This window comes from Gavialis gangeticus, unplaced genomic scaffold (assembly GCF_001723915.1).
Source record: "Gavialis gangeticus isolate Ggan-Ray unplaced genomic scaffold, GavGan_comp1, whole genome shotgun sequence".
NCBI classification, from domain to species: Eukaryota; Metazoa; Chordata; order Crocodylia; family Gavialidae; genus Gavialis; species Gavialis gangeticus.
This window is the reverse complement of record NW_017729009.1, coordinates 4550665-4557123: the sequence shown is the minus strand read 5'-3', so window position 1 is coordinate 4557123 and position 6459 is coordinate 4550665. Positions and strand designations below refer to the sequence as shown.

The following is a 6459-nucleotide window of genomic DNA, read 5'->3' as shown; positions in this document are numbered from 1 at the left end:
AGAAAAAAGCATACAAGCAATGGAAAAATGGTTCAGCATCCAGAGAGGAGTACAATCACATGGTCAGAGTCTGCATGTGTGAGACATGGAAAGCCAAGACAGGCATGGAGTTCAAGCTGGCATCTGAAATAAAGGACAACAAAAAGTTCTTCTATAATTACATAGGGAGCAAGAAAAAAATCAAGTTCCACTTTGGGACCCCTACTAAATTTGGGGGGGCAGCCCACAGTTGATCCCTGTGAAAAGGCAGAGCTCCTAAATGCTTACTTCACATCGGTGTTCCTGAAATCAGATGGGAGCTTCTCACCTGTCCAGAAGCCCAGCGACTATGGGGAAGACAACAGCCTGCATGAAATTAGTCCCAAAAAGGTGAGGGTACTCTTAGAATATTTGGACATGTTCAAGTCTGCTGGGCCAGATGACCTGCATCCAAAAGTCCTGAAAGAACTGACTGAGCTCATAGCAGGGCCTCTGACAAAGCTGTTTGAAGATTTGTGGAACTTGGGAGAGGTACTGAATGACTGGAAGAGGGCTAATGTGTACCCATCTTTAAGAAAGGGAAGAGGGATGACCCTGCAAACTTCAGACTGGTTAGTCTAACCTTGGTTCTGGGAAAAAGCTTTGAAAAAATTGTTAAGGAGGCCATCAACCACAAGCTTGTAACTAGTGGGGTATTAAGAAGCAACCAACGCAACTTTGTCAAGGTTAGGTCATGCCTAAAATATCTGGTATCCTTTTATCTGGTATCCTTTACCACGTAACTAACCAGCTGGACAAGGGGCATGAGACTGACATCATTTACCTAGACTTCAGCAAGGCCTTTGATACTGTTTCCCATGAGATCCTTTTAATTAAGCTGGAGGGTACTGGCCTAGACCAGTCTACAGTGAGGTGGGTTGGCAATTGGCTCCGAGGCCAATCCCGGAGAGTTGTAACTGATGGGATGGCCTCACCCTGGAGGGCCATCTCCAGTGGTGTCCCCCAGAGATCAGTGCTTGGGCCCATGCCCTTTAACATCTTTATCAATGACTGGATGAAGGTGTGGAAAGCACAGTGATTAAGTTTGCAAATGACACCAAGCTGTGGGGGAATGCAGACACGTCTGAGGATAGGGCAAGGATCCAGGCAGACCTCGACAGACTGGTTCTATGGGCTGAACACAATCAGATGAGGTTCAATAGGGACAGGTGCCAGGTCCTTCATCTGGGTAGGAAGAACTTTCAGCACAACTATACAATGGGCGGTGATCCATTGGCTGGCACTGCATCTGAAAGTGACCTGGGGATGGCAATCAACCAGAAGATAAATATGAGCCAACAGTACGATGAAGCCACCAGCAAAGTAAACAGACCTCTGGCATGTATCAGCCAGCGTGTTGTAAACAGATCCAGAGAGGTTCTCCTCCTGCTCTGTTCAGCATTGGAGAGGCTGCAGCTGGAATACTGTGTTCAGTTCTGGGCACTGCACTTCAGGAAGGATGTGGATAAGCTCAAAAGGGTGCAGAGGAGGGCCACCTATATGATCAGGGGCCTGGAGGACAGGCCCTATGAGGAGAGACTCCTGGGTTTGTTCAGTCTGAGCAAGAGAAGACTGAGAGATGACTTGATAGCTGCCTACAAGTATGTCAAGGGTGAACCGCAAGTTCTAGAGGAGCAATTCTTCAGCAAGGCACACCCAGGGAGGACGAGGACCAACGGGCACAAGCTAACTGAGGAAAGATTTAAGCTGGACATTAGGAAAAACTTTTCCATCAGGGTATCTAGAATCTGGAACATGCTCCCAGCAGAGGTGGTACAGTCACCATCCTTGGACGTGTTCAAGAGGAGGCTGGACAAGCACCTCATTGAGCTTGCTTGAGCCCAATAACCTCCTGCCCATGGCAGGGGACCAGACTTCATGATCTTACAGGTTCCTTCCGGTCCTTTGATTCTATGGGTGCTTGTACACATGACAGGGGTTTAGTCCTCAGGGTTTTATTCTATGCCCCCTAAATTGAAACAGTGGGTTTTTAATTGAAACTCACTGTTTCAATTCTTCTGTCATGTTGCAGTGAGGGGGGCAATCTTTTTTTGTGGGGCAGGAAAGGCAGGGGGCTGGAGCCTGCTCAAAGCCAGGGGGTGAACTGCCAGTGGGCTGAGCAGCCCCTGAGCTGTGGGGGGGCCCTGGCCCTTCCCTCCATGGCAATGGTACCCCCAGGCAGGTTGCTAGTGGGCTGGGTGCTGCCCCAGCTCAGAGGCACCACCCGGCCCTATCCAAGTCTTCCCCGACCTCAAGCTGGGGCAGCACCTGGCCTGCTAGCAGCCCGGTTGGGCAGCCTCAGGGGGTGCTGCTACCACAGAGGGAAGGACTGGGGCCCCCTGCAGCTCAGTGGCTGCTTGGCCTGCCAGCAGCTGTCCAGGTGCAGCCCCAGCTCAGAGGTGCCCAATCCAATGTTTCCCCGAGCCCACCTGGACTTCCAGTGCCCCATGCACTGTCCTCGCCACCTTCTCTGGCCACCAGCAAACCCAGCTGCCCTCCTGCTGCCTTCCCATGCTGCCCCAGAAGTAAGCCAGCCCATTCCCAGGTGGTCCCAGGCATTCTGGCAGCCACAGGAGCCTGCTGAAAGCAGAAGCGGCGGGGGGCCCAATCTTTTTTTTTCTGCAGAATCTGCCTGGCACTCCCATGGCGGGTGGAGGGAGAGGGGGGCTAGCTGACAGCTGTATCATTGCAATTTGCAACATTGTAAACTAAACTACATTGGGATGTAGTTTAGTTTGCAATGATGCAAACTCATTTACACCCCCCAAAACTCTTACACGTGTACAGTGTGATGCCGTTAAGCCACACAAAGTGACGTTTTCATTACGTGTACATGGTAATGGCCTCACATGTACAAGTGCTCTAACTGACTTCTCCAAGGTCACACAGCCTGGCTCATAGATCTCTTCTCTGACCTTGAGGCACCACTATCTCTTGAATAGGAAGATGATGATGAAAAGAGAAGAGAAAACAAAATGAGAAAGAGGCCTTGAAAACAATTTGTATCAGGAGAATCACAGATAAATGCCCTGGGTTTTTCACTTTGTTATTCTTTCCTTATGAATGTGTTCATGAACAGTAGTTCTATACACTCCAGGAGGACAATCACCTTAATGGGAAGTTACCAACCTCCTCTTTGCATGGGTAAAATAAAATATTTGTCTTCCTAATTTAGTTGCACTGAAGTAATCAGGACCTAAAAATGACTGTTGAAGACTGATGCTTAGAGTGACAGAAAATAAACCCATTGAGCATATACTTGTGTCTGTGTGCACAGGAATCCCTGCACACATGAATGGAGACATGTGTTCATGAAACTATGTAGGTGCCTTTGTGCATGCGGGGGAGTGCATATGCAGATGTTTCAATATGCAGATGTTCCTCTGGTCTAAATTAGAACAAAAATAGAAGCAACTGCTTTAATCTTCGCTTAGGAATACTATGAACTTACCATTTTTTCCTTGGCATTTTCTGAAAAATGATGTGCTTTTAATTAAAGGCCAGTGTTGTAAGCTGTAAGTCGTTAGCATCCCAGATAAGATCCAAAACCATTTTCTTCAGGTTTTGCCCATTTGAGAGAATCAGAGCTATTTTTCTGAATTAATGCCGGTCATTAAAAACAGGATTTCATCCCAGAACAGCCATAAGGTAACACTGGAAATAGAAAGAATTAATGGAAACTTTATACAGCCGTTTGCCTCTTCATCAAAAGTGCAATATTTCCCTAAAAAGAACTGCATTCACTACTAGATTAAATTCTCCCTTTGTATTGTTCCCAAGTCTGATACCTTTTATCAAGCTTCGCTGGGTGTTTTCAGATCTCAAATTGTGGCTTCTATAATTGCAAGGCTTATTTGGTTGACGATGCAAGAACTTTCATAGAAGCTCCTGACTAGAGCTTTCTGCTGTCTGGCAATGCATGTGTGACACTGAAAATACATGTCAGGTCAACCAAACCCTGCAGTAAGTGTAAAGAATATATTTAGTATTGAGGAAAGCAATACCTGGCTCCAATTTATGTTCTCATTTTATTACTATGGCAGGTACCAAATAATCAGTGTAACTGAAAGTCATTCTCCAAATGACTGTGTTGTAATGGATGGGAACTCTTTTCCCTAGACTCATGAAGTTGGGGAAGGGCATTTGTAAGTACATAGCATCTGGCCTCTACTGGTTCCTCTTTCTAGAACAACGCAACTCCCAGGGGATAGAGTACATCTTAGGAGTGAATTTTGTCCAAGCTTCATAAAAGAGGAAGGTTGGTCTCTGTGGTTACAGCACCTGGCTAGTTTGCAGGAGATGTGAGTTCAGTCCTGGGCTCTGCCAGGCTCCCTTGGGCAAGTCTCTTAAAATTCTTGTGATTTGTTTTCCCCATCCATGAAAGGGGGTAGGAGTGTATCCTTTCTCCTGCTCAATGTTCATCTTGTCTGTGGAGATGGTCAGCTCTTTGGGCAAGGGTTTGCTTTTATTGCAGTCTGATCAGTGACTTGGTGATGAACATGGTGCTGTGACTTCAGCTGTAGCCTCTCAGTAATTTAGATCACTCACAGGTAGGTTTTTCTTTAATGGCTCCATACAGAATCCATTGGACTTTTATAAACCAGAATTTCCAGAGCAAATCAAGAGCTCCTGGTTTGCTTAAGTTGTTTTAAAAGGACATAGTAAAATGAGGGTGGCAGTAGGGAAGAACTTTATTTCTGAGCGCTCCACACATCAGGAGGTTCTCTCTTCTGTGAAGCCATCACACAATTGCGAGGTGTGAAGACAGCTGAAGGAAGGTCCGGTGGTGTGAAGGTACCAAGCAACTCCAGTTACAGGCAGACTTAATCACTGAAACAGGAGCATTCATTTCCTCCTCCTTCCCATTCACATCCTTCCCCCATTCCTTGCCTTCCTGCTTTTTGTCTGTCTTCCTGGAATGCCCTCCTATTTCAGCAGGAAAAAAGTAAACACCCTTTTTTCATACAACTGCAGCTTTCAAACATACCACTCCTCCCCAAGCCAACCCCATCAACCCTCTATGAGAGGGTTTCCTCCCTTCCTCAAACCAACCTGATTCTGGTCAGCCAGGGCAGCCTGCCTCTGATCTGGTGCATCTCCTAATGTCAGCTAGGAGTTTCAGGGCCCAAGAATGTGCCTTACTCTATTTCAGCCAAGGTTGTTGAGTAATAATAGCATTCAGCTACTTCAGTGAATATATTATACCTGTAGCATATGAATGGTACAGGTTCAGCCCTTTGGCTTTGCATGATTCTTTGTATGGAGATGTCACAAAATCCTTCTGCGACATAAAAGCAATTGTTATTGCAACATGCCTGAGGAGCTGTCCTATTCTGTAGTGTCCTGCAGCTCCTTCCTTCCCGTGTCTTTGAAACTGCTACAGCCAGATTCTCTCCGAGTTTGACATGTGCATGATGTATCAGGATAGGCCCTGGGGCAGCTGTGGCACCCATTATGGCCATTTTAATCCTACACATATTCCTGGTCCTCTCTGTAACACCCCTGTTTCTCTCATCTGCCACGTCTTGATGTTTCTTTGTTATTAATTGGGAGGCTGCCCCCGAGTCCCACGGTACCCTCACTGGTACTTTGCCCAACCTGACTCATCTCTCATGATCACTAGACCCCCCTCTGCCCACTGGCCAAAACCATGCAGTTCTCATGGGTGTCTCTCACACTCTGGCAGACCTACTGGTACCTAGCTGGCACTGTGAGCCAGTGGTTACCATCTGTGGCCTGAATGGGTCTTAGGGCTCTTAATTGTGGCCTCCTCCTGCCCCCATTGTCATGCCCATGCCCATGCCCATGCCCATGCCCCACAGGTGATACTCCATCTACAACTTAGTTCTTTTGTAGAGGCCTCATCCCTCCGGGCTTTACTGCCCGCCCCCCCCCCCCCCCCCGCTTTTCCCCCCCCCCCCCCCCCGCTTTTCCCCCCCCCCCCCCCCCGCTTTTCCCCCCCCCCCCCCCCCGCTTTTCCCCCCCCCCCCCCCCCGCTTTTCCCCCCCCCCCCCCCCCGCTTTTCCCCCCCCCCCCCCCCCGCTTTTCCCCCCCCCCCCCCCCCGCTTTTCCCCCCCCCCCCCCCCCGCTTTTCCCCCCCCCCCCCCCCCGCTTTTCCCCCCCCCCCCCCCCCGCTTTTCCCCCCCCCCCCCCCCCGCTTTTCCCCCCCCCCCCCCCCCGCTTTTCCCCCCCCCCCCCCCCCGCTTTTCCCCCCCCCCCCCCCCCTCCAGCTGTAGGGTTTCAGCCCTGGCTCACCTATTCAGGCCCAGCTATCCCAGCCTCAGCCCTCTCTGGGGATCTGGTCTGTGGGCCCTTCAGCCCCATATTACTGCTTGTCTCAGTCCCTTTGCAGTCCCTAACCCAGGGCAAGGCTGATCATGGCTCAGCCCAGCATACGCCGCCCCTACAATGTCCCTGATCTAGGGCAAGGCTGCTTTTGGT

At 49.5% G+C, this 6459-nt stretch overlaps 1 long non-coding RNA gene across 1 annotated transcript in view; it reads right to left on the bottom strand.

Annotated features, from left to right (window-relative positions):
• Positions 1–5074: 5074 nt before the first annotated feature.
• LOC109292422 overlaps positions 5075–6459 on the bottom strand; it is a 30283-nt gene continuing 28898 nt past the window's right edge. Inside the window, exon 3 of the long non-coding RNA XR_002096119.1 lies at positions 5075–5299. This is a non-coding gene — a long non-coding RNA (uncharacterized LOC109292422). The remainder of the gene's footprint in view (positions 5300–6459) is intronic.